The sequence below is a fragment of the Xiphophorus couchianus genome, chromosome 23, assembly GCF_001444195.1.
Source record: "Xiphophorus couchianus chromosome 23, X_couchianus-1.0, whole genome shotgun sequence".
NCBI classification, from domain to species: domain Eukaryota; kingdom Metazoa; phylum Chordata; class Actinopteri; order Cyprinodontiformes; family Poeciliidae; genus Xiphophorus; species Xiphophorus couchianus.
In genome coordinates this window covers 9,282,968-9,299,699 of record NC_040250.1, presented here as the reverse complement: position 1 = coordinate 9,299,699, position 16,732 = coordinate 9,282,968, and the positions used below count along the sequence as shown (strand labels likewise).

Sequence of the window (16,732 nt, the reverse complement as noted above, 5' to 3'; positions counted from 1 at the left end):
GGTGTTGCCTAGTGACTGAACCATCAGTACCTGCATTGTTTTTACATGGTGAATGACAGACTTCTTGGCTCGAGTCCCACAGCACCCTCCAGAATGTGAAAGTTGTTTTGTTTTTTCTCGTGCAACAACCTTCAAATCTGTAAACAGGAAACAAAATGCAGCTAAAGAAATTATTTTTTTTCTCCTATCATTAAGCTAAGTGAATGTGTGTATACATCTTAAAAAGTAATCAGCCCTCTCATGTTCGAGCCACAAACTGGTTTGATCTGGAATTTATGTGAGAATAATTGGGTGGTGGAATTAAAATGATTAAATCTTACTTAATATATGAAAAATGTGACATTTGTTTCTATTCTGTCCGAGTCAACACTTTGTAGAAACCCTTTCTTGAGAGTCTTTGCTCATTCTTCTCCTTTTAAAAAAAAGTTCAAGCTCAAACTGGATGAAGGACATATGTGAGCAACAGTTACATGGATTTAAGACTGTTCTTACACAATAATTTAAACCACTCAATTCAAGCTCTGTCAGTATGTTTCAGATAATTTTCCTGATTTTGAGGACACCCTCCACCCAAGTCTCAAAGCATCCTGCAGCTCCTCACAGGTCTTCAAGGCTACATTCTTGCTTGAAGGCCACAAAATTCAACTTTTCTTGAGGATTCCTACACCTAATTTTCAAACTTTTTTCAATTTGTCAAATAAGAAATAGGGTTTCCTTGGCTGGATGGGAGTTCATTTAAACAGTGTGGGAACTTTGACACCTTAGTTTGAACATTTTAGAGTAACTAAAAAACTGTTAGTCCAGTTCAAACAGTTCTCTAGAAACTAAACTGCTTCCAAAATTGCCTACTTTTCATTCCTCAGTGATTGTCACTAACTTGAAAAAGAAAAAAAAAATCCACACAGTTCTCTTTTCTCCTCAACAAAAGTTAAGACTGCTTAGAAACTTTGCTCACTTGTTTGCCGTCTCTTAGAGAACTTGAAGAAAACTGTAAATGGGACTTGTGGATGTATTTCAACTACATTCTTTTCACGCATATTTGTGGCGAGTTTAACAAATACAGTAATAGTTGTCCAATTTGAACTTTGGGTCTCCTTGTGTTTGTACTTCAGCAGCTCCTCCAGAGTCACTTTGGGCCTGGTTCGTCAGTTTAGGAGGAGGGCGGCCATGTTTTGGTAGCTTCGCATTGTCCCACACAAGTTGTTTTATTAGTGGCTGCTGTGGGGAGATGGTGCTTTGTGAGATATTTGTAAGCAAGAATATCTCCTGACCTTATCCTTTCACCATGATCATTTTCCTTCCACTTCACACTTATCCAATACTTTGTGTTGATCAGTTACACAAAATTTAATATTATAGATTTGTGAAAAGATGAAATGGGTCCAGAGGTACACACACTTTTAGAAGGCCTTAAATTCATTCTCCAGTTTCCTGTGCTTTTTTTTAACCATTGCTTACATTTTTGCTCTACTTATACACCCCATTTGTCATCCTGCTCTTAAGCGCTATTGATTAATATGAGCTAAAAGATTAAGATGGATTAGTCTGATGATAAGCAATTAATTTGATGAGCACATCTAATTTAATGCTTGATTTTCACTTCATTTAAGCAGACTCTGTACATTAGTAGAAAAAAAAACGATGAAAGGAAGAGTAATGTCGCTTTATAAATCTCTACTTGTTTTCACTGCAAACAATAGCATGAATACAAACCTTTGGAAGTCTCTCAAGCGCATTTTGTGTCCTTGAAAAATCAAGAATAGCCTATCCACGGAGCAACTTATCTCCTAAAGTGAAGCTGACGTCTAATCAACACCTGCAACCCTTTTTTCTTTGCTGCGTCCAAGAGAGACTTCAAAAGTTGTGCCAAGCCACACGCTTCCCCCGCTGCGTGTGAGGCAGCAGTGGCAAAGAGGAGAAAGAAGAGGGAGATATCTTATCAAAGCCCCCCAGAAGCTGATGCCATTTTGCACCACATGCATTGAATAGTACCTGTGATGTGTTGCTGAGGCCTCATGTCCTTTTGAATTGGAAGGTGGATCGTCTCGCACCTATTCTCCTCCAGAGATTGAGTCCTACACTGTTAGATTACACAGATTAACAGCTAAGAAAATAGAACCTTTTTCTTCCTCTTGGTTTTTATACAATTGCAGAAGAGCTTCTGATCTGGCATGTCCTTTATTCAGTTTTTCTCTGGCATAACAATCACTCCTATACAATTCTGCATTTAACATACTGAGTTCAAACATGCCTACACAATCATTGAGCTTTTTTATATCTAACTTAAGCCTGCTGGCAATGATTCTTTGGTCTCGGCTATTAATAAACTACACCTGCTTTGTCTGCAGCCAACAGTGGTAATGAATACAGTCTTTGCTCGGCGTTAAGATTGCGAAATGAGCTTATCAGACTGGTGCTGCGCACTTGTAATAATCAATTACAGGAGACTACAAGTGACCTTGAAACACACTGAATCTGCAGAAATACAATGATAGGATTTGAATTGCATAGACTTGTGAAGTGCTGCCAAGGATTCTTGTCACAGTGAGCTGGAAACCAACTGGATGAGACTGTGCGGATACATTTTTTTCTTCCTTCCCCAAACCTAATATCTTCCTGAAATTCATGGGCTCCCCTGGCTGTATCTCACACTCTCTCTCGCCGCTCCCTCTGCTGTAATTGTCGATGAGATGCTTTTGGTGTTGCTGTTCCACCGGCAATAGCATGCAGAACGTGTATCCATCAATCTGTTCTGTTCTCCCTGAGCAATTCCCTCACTGAAATCCGTTTAGGGCTTTTCTTATTGAGTGGAGTGTAGTGGAGTCCATCTGGGGTTTCTGCTCACTAACATCGCTCTGTCCTGTCTTTTCAATGAACCGACTCCCTCTTGAAAGTACATGTGCTCCCTACGCAGGAACAGAAGAAATGTCAATGATGGAAGATATTAATTAAGTCTGATATTCAGACCCTCAGACAATAATATGAATAAACCCAATTTCTCTAAATGTGAGATGTTTTATTAAAACAAAATAATTAATGAATCTAAATATTCACACAAATTAACTACTAATTAAACTTTTTCTAGGAATCCAGTTTCTTCAACTAACTTTGCTGTGTTTATAATTAAACAAAAGATAAATGTATTTTGACTGAAACAAAATAAAAACGCGTCACTTTTTGATATGCGTGATTTGGGCGGTTGCCCAGGGTGGAATTAGGGTGAGGAGAAATCCACAAGCACCAGATAAAAAAAAATACATCCAACTTTTATCACTTGCTCCTTAAATATGTTTTCTATTGGTTTTATGCATGTGCACCCAATGGAGAGTTGGCACACTCTGTTTGCGGATGAGAACAGGGAGACTATTTTAAGTACCAGAAGAAGAGGCTGGATATGAGCACCATTTAGGAAGTAATTACCACTGCTCAAAAACAATCAATGAAAGACAAAGGAAATTAGGATGTACACTTTCCAGCTGAGGGTGTCACAAAAGGTATACAACCATCTTTCAGCAGGAGGACAGCAGGGAAAGCTACGCTGCACCTGCGATTTCAACAGCAGCCATGTTGTTAATCAGCTGTGTGTCACCCATCCCAAAAGTCAAATGTGCTGTCGGCTCAAGCAACTCTGTAAACAAGCTGAATTCAAACACAAAGTTTACCGTTTTAAAACCTCTGAAACTGATAATGACTTCAACTAGTATGTTTTGCAAGGGGGAAAAAAATCACTTTTTTAGAAATGTATGTTTTTTCTTTTTTTCTGTTAGTGCTCTGGTGACTTGTTCCTACTTTTCCCATGGCCCATCACAAATGGATATAAATGCTATATGTCCTCCATTGTTTTATGAGATCAAAACAGTCTGCTACTGAGACTGGTTGGTTTCTTTGTTTTGTTTGCAAGGTTTGTATAGCTAACCAAAAATATGTTTAGACTGCAATTCAATTGAGTCTGCTGAATTTATTAGCAGGCTTATTAGCATTGATTTCTCCAATGCATTTAACACAATTCAGCCCGATTTGTTTTGTCAGAAACTCCAGAAGACACAATTGGAGGCCGAGACAACAGTCTGGATCAATGACTACCTGACAGACCAGAGTTTGTGCAGCTGAAGGATTGTGTTACAGCAGGTGGTCAGCAAAACAGGAGCACCACAGGGGACAGTACTCTCACTATTCCTTTTCCCCCTGTACACCTCTGACTGATAAGGATAAGGGAACGATTCTTCATAAAATCAAGATATTACAGACAAACCTGATCCTCCTCTTTACAGCACTGCTATACAGCAGAATGTCTTCAGTCAGAAGCTTCTCTAGAGTAGCTGTAAAAGGGACAGCTACTGGAGATCCTTTCTGCCTTTCACAGTCTAAAATCAAATCCTTAAAGAAAAAAGTATGAATTACAACATTTAATTTCACTCTCAGACTAATTAAGTATTTTTAAATTGAACTTGAACAACAAGACACCTGTCTTTTCCAGCAGCCATTGTACAGAGCATAAAGCGGTAAAACCAGCTAACCAAACATCCTGGAACTCCACTTTGGCCCTCTGATTGTAAGTTAATAATAAAAAATATCAGGCGTTTCAAACTGTTAGTTTTCCAGGCACCAAAATACATCAACTTACCAACAGAAAACAGCTGGAAGTTTTTTTTTAATTATTGGACTGTTTCCAGATACAGTACAGACCGAATGGAAGTTAAAATATTTTGCCCTATGGGTTTGCTTTAAGTGAGTCACTTTCTCTTTTCACTGGACCTCTGATCAATGACAGTAGCCCCATGTGGGAAAACAGTGAGTGTTAATATGATTGTAGTTTCACAATTTGCATAACTACCTAATTGTAAAACAAAGTCAAAACTAGCTGTTCTGTCTTGCTTTGATTCTGTTGCGTTGATGAGCTTTTCAGTTTTCAACAACCATCAGGTAGAGTTATGCTAAATATGCAGCTCACAGGGCGGTAAGTGTGCAGATATCAATGATGTGAAGGTAGTGTCCAATCTGTGCACATTTTGTAGCTATATAGTGAAAAAGGTACTTTTCTGTGTTTCTCGCTCTTTAACAACCTACTCACCGACCTTTACATAACCGGTAGGCTATATTCCACTCGTTTGAGTGCAGTACTTCTATTTTCATAATTCATGTCAATTGTTCCCCTGTAACTTGTTCAGCACAGCCAAGGTCTTAAAAAATGAATGCTTGTGACTCTGGCACAGATTTTAAATGTTTGCTAAGGTGTATAGGTTCTCATGAGAGTTTAGTTGAATGGTGACCTTAAATAATAAAAAGCTTGCAGATAAACATATGCTTGTGTCTTATCACTACACCTTGTGCATGTTTATATTTCACAGATAAACAAATTTGGCTTTTCCAGTAAGGAGTAAACAGCAAAAATGCAGATAAGGTAGGAAATACTTCAGAAGGATTATTACAATGGTCTCACTGCTGGTAGAACAATTGTAAATCTTATTGCAATAAAAGGCTTATCAAATTTAGCATTGGGGTAAATCTAAATATTTTATTTGTCCTCATTGGAGAAAATTAAAATCTGAATATTTCCCAGACAACACCACCAAAGCAAATTTGCATATGCAGTGACAATGGCTGAATACAGCCCATGCTCCATGTTAAAAATATAAATATTGTGATTCAGGCACCACGTGCTTTGCACATTAAAGTAAAAACCTGTCACATGAATACAAATAAACCCAATATTTCTTGCCCAAAAATTGTCCTCTCTCTCAAAAACAGGTAAATGATAGATTTAGATCTTTTAACACTTTGGTTCAGATTGGATTCATCTCTTGCTACTAATGAACTGTCTTTGCAAACAATGCAAAAACAGACCACTGACTGGTTGAAATCCATCTATCCACTGGTTCAGACTCCACAGTCCTGAGCTGCTGCATGCCATATTTTAACTTATTTTACTCTACTTACTTTCTAATTTAGGCTGAAAAAAAAGCTAAATTGCATCTACATAGTAGTGTCACAAAAATTACAAAAGATGTTTCAAATTTATGAATAGATGTGTTTTATGAGAATTCAACGGCAACATGAAGGGTGATCGACAAGCCGATGTTCATGAAGTCTAACTTTCACTAATCGCTTGGCTGGAGGTGGGCGATTAATGTGGAAGTGAATGGATATCGCCATGATAAATTCCAATTCATGATGTGTATAAAAAAAAAATCCAGAACTGTCCTTATTGTATTTTCTCTGCTGGTTGTTCAATGTATCAATAAATATTAATATATTTCAAAATATGTGTGCAGTTTAGTGATGAAAACGTACACGTCTATAAATGACTGGTGTCCTAAAAAAGCGTATTATAGATGATACATCTCTGTTTGTGGGGTTATGATTGCAGAGTCATGCAGCTAATCTAAGGAAGTAACAAAGGTCTTATTGTCACTTTTATCATCATCATAATAGTACCACAAATTAATATTTCCAATAGTAATTGAAATTATAAAACTAAGTCCACCCCTAATTCCAGACTGCTGGACTAACACATAACCTTCAATAGAAAGTCATGGAAGCCTTGCACCAGTTTTGCACCAGCATCCACTGCCTGACTCTTCTTTCCTCCCAATGAGTTTGCGTTCCAGGGCTCCTTGTGAGCAGCGGGCCCTGTAGAGCTCGCTGCTTTTCTGCTGTCTCTCCATTAGGCGCCTAACAGAGCGTTGGGCAACGGCAGCTCTCCCCCTCAATGCCTCCATCTCCCTGTCGCCCTTCAGGTCTCATCGCCCTCGCAATGGAGGATCCAGACGCGTGATCCCAGGACACATACTGTCCTCCATTACCCGTCCTCACAGCCCGCTGCATTCAGATCCAATTCCTTGGGTCCATATATGAACAGGAGCACGTTTTTGCATTTCTGTTTGTGTGTACAAGCAGAAGCGACTCTCCTCTGCCCAGCCAAAAGAAAGTGAGTACTATCTGGTTACACCACATCAACACTAAGAGAGGGGGAGTAAAAGATCAATAAGCCATTTCAAAGGGTTTTGTTTTTAGCTCAGATGAAGTCCATCTGTAGATTTCTTACACATTAACTAAGAGAAAGACCTTCAGCAGTGACAACTCATACCCCTGAGCTATCCCATAAACATTGAACATCTGCCATAAGGACTCCCAAGTCAACGATTAACGTTGGTGAACAGTTTGTAATGAGCTTGTTGTGAGGGTGGCGAGAGGACGATGGCTGAAAGACAAAAATAGAATTTTAGCTCCATGATAAACTTTAAAAACACTGAACCATATATGCAATAAGAGCTTTTAAAGCTTATCCAATAAGAATCATTAACACTTTTGTGCACATACATTTTAGATTGTGTAAGTGATACTAGTTGAACCTTGTCACATTATGACCATAAACCTAAAAGCATTTTATTGGGATTTCATCTGATGGACCAAAACAAAGAGCTGTATAATTGGGAAGTGAGGAAGGAATTGATTTTTTTTATGTTTCAATGATAAAAATCTGAAAAATGGGGCACTGGTATTAAATACTCTGTAGAACAACCGTTAAATGCAAAACTTTTGTGGTAAAACAGAAAAAATTACGATTTTTTTTACCATTCTCAAAATAGGTAAACTGCACAGATACTCTCCCATCCAGTCTCCCTATGAGTATTGATTTCTAAATGTTTAAAATTTAAGTCTGAACTTTAACCAGGTCATTCGAACCCAGTTAAAGCTCCTCTTCTATTTTTGCAGTAGCTGTGGCTCTATGTTTGGCGTTTGTCATCATTTGTCAAAGAGTCTCCGCTCCAATCTTTACAGCCTCTAATAGGCTTTCCTAGAAGATTGCCCTGTACTTAGCTCCATCCATTTATGGTGTTGATCTTTGCTTTCCACCAACAAACCATTTCAAAGACGTCTAATCAAATTTAATTTTGGTATCAAATAACCCTTTTTTGCATGTTTAATGCAGCCCTGACATGACACGAAGCAAACTAAAAACAGAAGTTTTCTTTTTGTGGCGTGCACAAGAAAGGCGACGTTCGCACAGCAGGTCTTGATGCTCAATTTAGATTTTTTTGCTGTAATCTATTTTTGCATTGTCATTCATACTACAAGTTAAATTTGACCAGAATCAAACTGTTCTGAGAGAACATTTTGTGATTCCATAGAGACCTGCATGCACACATTAAAATCTCCAAATAAAGTACATGGAAAGTTTTGATCATTAAAGAAACAATGTGAAATAATTCAAGGGGCACTGCAGGCAGAAATCAAGATGTTTTTCAAGATACTGAAAACATATTTTTCTCCCCATTTTCCATTCATATGCTTTATAGACCAAGACTTCTTGGTCTATAAATTAGTTTTAGCTCCAGTTATTGTTCTCATTCCCATTGAGAATTGAGGTAGTGTGTATGGAAACATCAATCTTCTGCAATCGACTGGTAAATGTGTCAACTCACTGCTCCCGTTATTCAAATCAGATCTCACAGTTTTTGCCTAGAGTCACAAACACCTCCGAAACTAAGATAACAAATTGTTTTATCCATAGGATCCAATTAAAAACTGTGAAATCACAGAAAGTCATTTGGTGTCTTGGATGCTTATCTCCACTGAGTGCACAAGTGATTACACTCGCCAGCGAATTCCAGGAAATCATGGCAAAGAGAGGAATGAGAAACATAGTTCCAGCTGAAAAGCATACTGGGGAAAGGCATATTCTGATCAAATCAAAAGTGGGAGTTGTAACTCAATGTTCGGTTGGTCTCATTCATCCTGAATTAATTTTGCTGCAGTCATGCAGAGAAACCCTGTTCCATGAGCTCTGGGAAAACGGATAAAGGAACTTTGAGAGAAATTAGTTTGGTTTTATTTCGAACTGTGGCTCCAGGAAAGGCATTGAAGCCTTTCAGTTGGTTGGTCAGCCAAATCGCTTTCAATAACAGACCCGAGCTACACACACTAACCTATTAGTGTTAAGCAATTTCTGTATGAGCAGGAAATGTTTTGTTTTGAAGCACACAGCAGGTTATCAGAAACAACAATCGACTGCACGGCTTGTACTAAATTGATCTGATTTCGGAATTCAAGCGTCGCTGCAATACTCTGACATATCAGGCCCAACACCAAATATGTATCCCTCTTGAATAATAAACCACTCAAAGTGCTGAGGAAATTCATTAAGATGAAGAAAGTCATGACATTAAAGCACGTTGACAGGAGTGAAAGGTAATGTTTTAGAGATGTTCCTCCTTGAATTACCAATAAATGTTGCATCCGCTCAGATTAAATTTTTTAATAACGGCTGAAAATTAAAATCAGCAGAGTTAATGACAGCCTGAAGAGCAGTAATGAGAAAGAAGATAAACAAATTAAACCTGCGATAGACACCGAATTTTAACCTCACAGAATTTGTCATCATCTGTAAGGTCTTCTCAGTCGTTAATTTTCTAGAATCTCCAGCAGCATTTATGTATGACAAATGTTTTTAAAACGGATTTTCCACAGATACAGCTCAGGAAAAAAAGAGCCCACTGCACAGAACCCCATTGAAAACCTCATCATTATTCCACCAAATATTGATCTCTGAAATCTGAGTTAAAGCATTAGTATTGTTGTTTCTAAGTGAATATGAACTTGTTTTCTTTGCATTATTTTAGGTCTGAAAGCACTGCATCTTTTTCCATTTCATTTTCTGCAAATAAATATAAAATCTTTGCTTGGAATTTCAGAGACACGTCAGTAGTTCATAGAATAAAGGAACGTTTATTTTAGCACAAACAGACATAAAGTAAAATCAGAGAAACTAATCATTTCAAGTGGTCTCTTAATTTTTTCCAGAGCTGTATATAGACCCCATTTGGATTTTCAGGAGGTTAAATAACCAAGTGAAGTATTCAGATCCCCTTTAATTTAACATCGCCATATTAAAATAAACCAACTGAAATGTAATTTTGCTTCATAAAAACCAAAAATGAGTACATAATGTTAAGATGAATGAGAATATGTGTTTTCCAAATGAAAATCTGAAATGTCAAGCTGTTTGGGTACCTGAAGAAGGCCACAAGATGAAACACTTAGATCGACAAAAGATTAAATTTCTAATCCTTGTAATCAAGCTCAAAATACTAAATGAACTCTTAACAGTGGGGTCATTAGGTAGACAAATTAGAAGTTGAAGGAACATGCTCAGCCAGAAATAAATGACAATGCCGAACTGAACTTAACAGAACCACTGTTTAGGCATTTCAGGAGTTATTTTGGAACATATTTTGGATTAATCTAAGACGTAAATGTTTGTTGCCTTTTAGACTCTGATCAATGAGAATTAACTCAAGTCTGGATATTTGGTGCTCCTCCTTTTAACACTCCATGAGAGCAGTGAGGAAAAACTGCAGTTGAAAACTTGATAACTTTCTTTAATTTGCACCGCCACATCTGCCGTCTCTCTCAAAACATCTTTCTTGCCGATTACTCAACACATCAAAACTAACTTCTAAATTTTCAATAAAATTTATGCGTTTGGGAGATGATGTCATTCTGTTACCAGCACTCAAGGAAATATGATTAACAGAAAAGATAAAACGCAAATTTGCCAGTTCTATTTGATATCCATCCTTGTGCTTAGAGCCAGCAACAAATGGAGACATGAGACCAAAAAAACAAAAACTGTGTGGCAGCGGGGTGAGGGGGTGGTTGGAGATAAAAATGTGAGTGGCAGAAAGGAAAAGAAGCAGACCAGCAAGCAGGTGGGTGTGGAGAAAAGTCAGACAACCATGAGGAATTGCATAATGGCTACAGACTAGGCAGAGAAGGCCTCCTGCGAATTACCAGCTACATTTATGAAGCACTTCAGCACCAGCATGCTAATGAAAGACTTGATAAGACAACAGAGCAGAAGTCAAGTGCAACCCCTCCGCTAGGGCATAATTTCTGTGAACCTATCCTTTCCTCTCTGTTCAAAAGTGATGACAGAGGACCTCTATCAGGACTTTGTAAGCCTTAGCTCGCATAAAGACGGGGCGAGACATAAAATAACCATAATTTAATAAAGTCTGTTAAACCTAATATGAAATATGCGCTAAGAGGGTCCATCAGAGAAGAATAGATCACCATCCGAGTGTGCTGCTCCTTTCTTGTGACATCCGTAGTGGCTTTGAGTGCTTTCTTTGTGTGTGAGTGGTTAAGATGCAGGTAGACCGTCGTGGACATAAAACATAGACTACAGCTAAGAAAAATCAATATGGCTGATCGAGGCCGTTTACCGTTTCATTATTCCAGATTCATGACCTAGCACAGCTCCATGCTGTTGTCGCCCCTCGGCTAAAGCTCACCGTCACTCACATTTGCTCATTAAATGCCAATCACACACTACTGCAGGCTATAATTTTGCCAGAACTCGGGTGGCACTGCAGATGTCGAAGAACGATCCCCGGGCATCTTACAGTAAAATACATGTAGGTGCAGTGGTCAGAAGTTAGCCTTGATGATTAACTTTGCCACAGTGTAAGCTGTGGGTCAACTGGGACAGTAGCAGTTTTTACTGGTTTGTGGAGACAGTTGGACAGCTTTAACTGACTAAATGAATTGATAAATTATTTAATCTATTAATTCCACTTCTCTTCTCACTGCACCCTGGACAACCAGGGATATAAAAAGGCCATACTATTTCATCAAAATGAAGAATCCATCTCTATGAGAGCATGAATGGCTAAATATGTCTATTATGAAACACAGATACAGATGATTGCTTTAAGATTGTAATTCTTTAGGCTCTTGTTTTGAAGTATAAAAACATGTGTTGAGCGAGTCAGGCTATTAACACACTGCTGCCAAAGCACTGAAGAAGTCTTTACCATTTAAAATCTGTGTAAATATTAGATATGTGGTAGAAAACAGTGACGAACAGAGAGCATGATGCTACCGTTAACATTTGCTTCACAGCTTCTCAGGTTTGCTAAAATGTAATTTAAGTTTTTAATAAGTCTATAAAACCTTTATTCTATTTGTGTAAACTAGGACTGCACAACAATCATTGCTGAAAATTTAAATGGTTTAATGTTTAGCAGATATTTATATGGGATCGGTGCATCTCTCGTTTACATCTCAGACCAGCTTTTATATTGTGCAGAGTCATGTCAGAAATTAGATGCATTATCATTCCCTTAACTACACATCGACGCTTAAAATGAGCATAAGCAGTTGTGTCTAAACCCCAGCCTAAGTGTTGTGATTGAGTTATGAGCAACTGATTGATCATTTGGTTCCAGTCAAATGGACATTTTGTGTACAAGGGCCAGAAAGATTCAGCTACAATCTAATTCAAATAAGGTTTAATGTGAGGGACACAGCACTCAGTCAATCAGGGGCTCAAAAACAGGATGATTGAACGGATATACAAAACAGCACTATATAGCAGCACAGCACTAGAAATAAAAAAAACTCAAGGTTCTTATAGCCCAGTGTCATTAAATAAAGAAGAGGGGAAGCATGGCAGTGAACGAAATGAAAAGTGTCATGTGTCACTAGCCATGATCCTGACTTTAATTGACAAGTTGTCATGGTGCAGGCATTTGGGAGTCAAATAAATCATTCGCAGCCCAGAGAGACGGAGACCTGAGACAATTCGTGCCTCTGTTCCACAGAGCTAAAAACTCAAATTTCACAGCGAAGGCCAAGCAAAACTGTGGGCAGCGCCATGTAAACTGAAGGACACTGCATTCATTTAATCAAGGCAAAAGATGCAACATACAAGAGTCCGCTGAAGGTTGCACCATCTACTGCACGTTAAACTATGACTGTATGACAGAGACACGGAAACAAAAACTATGTTTAGGATTAAAATGAACCTAAATTACCTCAAATATTAGACATTTGCAAAGGTTTGTTGCATTACATCTTTGGGTAAAACGTCATGAAAATTTTGCCATCAACCGATGACGCTTTTGAAACTGTATTGTGTTACCAACACAGTTTGCCGGACCATTTGGGTGGTTAAAACATAACATGATATTAAATTAAATGCTGAAATTTTGTTACCAGCAATTTTAAATGCCGACATAACTTTACCTTCTCATATAGAGTACGATGTAATACATGGATGCTACAAGACCATTCCCTCATCTGAAGGACTGCCAGGATTTTTACACCAAAACTTAGTGATACTGAGTTGTTGTCAGTATCACCTAATTTGGCTAAAAAAAAAGCGCATTAGAGAAATCTACTAAATTTTTAAGTTATGTTGTAACAATTTTTTCCCCAGAACAGATACTCCCGTACATTGTTATGTACTCTGTTATTTCAGAAAATACGTCCTATTTAAATAAAAATTGTTTTAATAAGATCTGCTAGAAGGATCAATTTCATGCTCAGCTGTATTTTCTTAAAAATATTGTCTTATTAACCTGACATCAACACAATGACTCATGATTTACTGTCACTTTACTAGCTTTCTGCCTTTAACAACACCTAATAAGGTGTCTCAAATAAATCTTAACAATTTTTCCAGTTACTAAAAAAAACCTCAGAATAAATCAATAATAAAACTAATCAGCATTGCTTTGGTAAACACATCCAGACAAATCCCTCATATTGTTTAACTGTATCTAATTATTTTCTTTGCAAAGGCTAAAAAGGACAGTAGGAAGAAAAAAATCAATATGAAACGAAGAGAATAGTTACATTTTTATCTCTGACCTGAGAGGAGAAGAATCCAGAAAATTTGACTTGATGAAGAGTCTGATGATGTTAGCGGCTGACAGTGAAGACCCTAACAGGATTCCCAACACTGCTAAAGAGCAAACTAAAGCAAAAGCATTACCAATTACCAATAACCTTGGCACAAAAATCAGAGAACACAATTTAACTAGTTCACATGTCCTGTTACTTGAACTCTGACAAACAGAATTATTAGAGATTAAATCCAGTTCCACAGTTTGAAGATATGAGCTTTAAATATCAAATTCAATAATAATTAAAAGATTTACACAAAACAAACTCATAAACTAAAAGTTATTTATTTTGTAAGACTGAGGTTTTGGTGATAATTTTCTAAGACACCAACATAAAACAAAGAAAAGCCAGGTTGCTTGTTTTGAGAAGTTCTGATTGGTTACTCTCATAAACATATCTCTCTCTCTCTCACACACACACACACACACACACCTTTCACAACCCTACTAATGCAAGAGAAAAATAGCCAAGGGAGGGCTCCACCTCACCCAATCATGGGCCTTCAAAAACAAACAAAAAAAAAATCCCAGTAGCATCAAATCTGAATTAATGAATAATAATCAGTTGTTCTGCTGGTTCACTGGATTAAGAGATACATTTAGTATGTGTGCCTGGTTTTCTTTACAACTTAATTCTGGCAGCAGAAGTTACCAAATCTGTCAGCAATGTACCTGGTCCATCATGTTCCTGTGTCCCTCACGGCAACGCAGCGCTCAGAGGAGAGGAACCAAGCCAGAGCTGTGCATCGCCATCCACACCTCAACTAAGAAAAACAGCACATACTGCTGCAAACTGTCTAAAGAGAAAATGTTGATCAGAAGTTTTGCCCAGAGATTGACTTTGACAGTTGTTATTTTCACAGTTTGATGTAGAGGCTTGGAAAATCATTCATACTTCTTAAACTGTCCCATTTCCCCTCAGAGAATTGGGGAAAATAAAGACCTTCATGTACTCAGAACAAGTTGTAAAAAGACTACAAATTAACTGGACTTATTTCATTTGAATTGAAATTGTTGTATAACCTTTGCTGCTTCTTGGCCAGGAATTCCTCGAAAAAGAGGTTTTTATCTTAGTAGGACTATCCTGGTTAAATAAAGATAAAATTAAACATTCTTTCATATTTAGTCGTATTGCAATCACAATCTTCCATTTTACTAGTTACCCACCTCTAGAAGAATGCCTGTTGAAATCTTTAAAACCGTAAATATCAAAACAATGCTACAATTAAAGGAGCCAGATGACGACATATTCATGTGTTGGAATCGCCTAATCAGAATATATGCAAAATCATAATGTCAGGAAGCCACAATCAGCAGAGACTGGATTTTGTTTTTAATAAACGCTACATCATTAAAGGAATAATTCTTTATAAAAACAACTCATGTAGCATATGCAAGATAAAATATGTTCAGCCAGTATATTAAAGTCGAGTCTTATCCGTTTCAGGTAAAATGTCAGAAAATTGGTCAAAGTTCTCCTTGTGCTTTCAGTAACAACTAAAACTGTCCATGGGAGCAGGAAGTTTAAAAGTACAGTCAGACATTTGCATCCTCTGCTGGTCCATTTGTTTATTTGCACTAGGTGCAAATTTTATGCTGCCCCCTCCAAAGGAGCACAGTGGAGGATGTGATTCTGCAGGTGTATTACCGTACGGGGCTATTTGCCCTCTGTAGCAACGCTCTCTGCAGCAAGACGCTGATTTGTATTAGTGCATGGTTCATGTTGGTGCATCTGTGTGCATGGTTAGATTTTAATGCTGCTGCAGATGTTGGCTCCAGCTCCATGTGGCAGAACAGGTGTTGATGTTATTGGGGAGTGTCAGCATGTTTCCACGCCCTCCACCAGTCATTATATCCTCCACTGTTTGTATTTTGTGAGCTTCATTTATTGGATTTTACGCCCATAATATCCATGCTTTCTACTCATCATGTGTGTTCATTGTTGTGGTAAATTACTGTAGTTATAGACAGAATGGTAAATAAACTACTTGCTCTATAAATTTCAAGATTTTAACAGCACGGAGTATTTTACGACAGAAGTATTAGGGCCACTGATGATAAATATAAACAAAATATATATATGTATATTTGATCCACAGGAGTACCCGCAATTTAAATATGCTTATCCTTGCAGGTTTGCGAGGGGGCGTTGGTGCTCCTCTTCAGGGGCCATTGGCCAAGAGGCGGGGTATGAACAGGCAGAATCCCTCCTGTCCCCCCAAAAAAACTCACATTTTGAGATTAATTTGACATATTTACAAGTAAAAAAATAGATATTTTCTGATGTTGGAATGTCTAAGTTGGAAGAAAAATAAATAAATTTTCATGATTAAAACCAGCATAATCTGTGACAATATCAAGTCCAACATTTGCAACAAAAAAAAGCCAGAAGATCCAACTCTCACACTTTGGTAAATGTAGGTGATGCTCATCTGGACATTTTCCAAAAAGTAAGTGTTGAATGTGAACCCTTTTTCTTAATCAGAACATCTCTAACGTAAAGACTCAATAAATTTACTCTGTGGTCAATTTTCTTTTATTAATAATGGCCCCAATACGTCACTCTATAAGTACTAAACATTATTTCCTTCAAGTGATGTGTCAATATTACTGGGTGGTAAACTCATTTTTAAAGCAGTGTCAAATGACACAGCATAGGCACGTCCATTCGTTCCCATGACTTTAATTTATATTAAAGTCATGGGCTGAAATTAATTGGATATCTAATAATTTTGCTGTTTTTTTTGTTATTTGTACATATCATATGTGCAAATATGTTTGACATACAGTTGCTGTATTTTCGTTCTTCAGAGGAGGTCACCAAAATGTATCAGGAGTCGACATAAGAGTAGTGTAACTTTTAATCATTTTCAGGGTTTATTTTGTTTAGGTTTTTTTTATGTTGAGAAATTGGTAATTTAAGAATACCTTACCCAAAAATGACATTCTATCAATGTGTATAAATTAGGTATTTCCTGGTCCTTTACCACATCCCAATCAAGACGTTTAAGTTATTAGTATCAAAGCCCCTGACTAAA

The 16,732-nt window shown here is 37.5% G+C and overlaps 1 long non-coding RNA gene across 4 annotated transcripts in view; it reads right to left on the bottom strand.

The window, feature by feature from the left end:
- Window positions 1-16,732, bottom strand: part of LOC114138834 (uncharacterized) — a 76,319-nt gene that overhangs the window by 33,668 nt on the left and 25,919 nt on the right. Inside the window, exons 2-5 of one of the 4 annotated variants that reach the window (XR_003594322.1) lie at window positions 14,367-14,491; window positions 13,660-13,753; window positions 1,993-2,080; window positions 31-137 (exon numbers count right to left, since the gene is read on the bottom strand). This is a non-coding gene — a long non-coding RNA (uncharacterized LOC114138834). Of the gene's footprint in view, window positions 1-30; window positions 138-1,992; window positions 2,081-13,644; window positions 13,754-14,366; window positions 14,492-16,732 lie in introns of all 4 variants that reach the window. The other 3 variants (XR_003594325.1, XR_003594324.1, XR_003594323.1) reach the window with 3 other exon arrangements.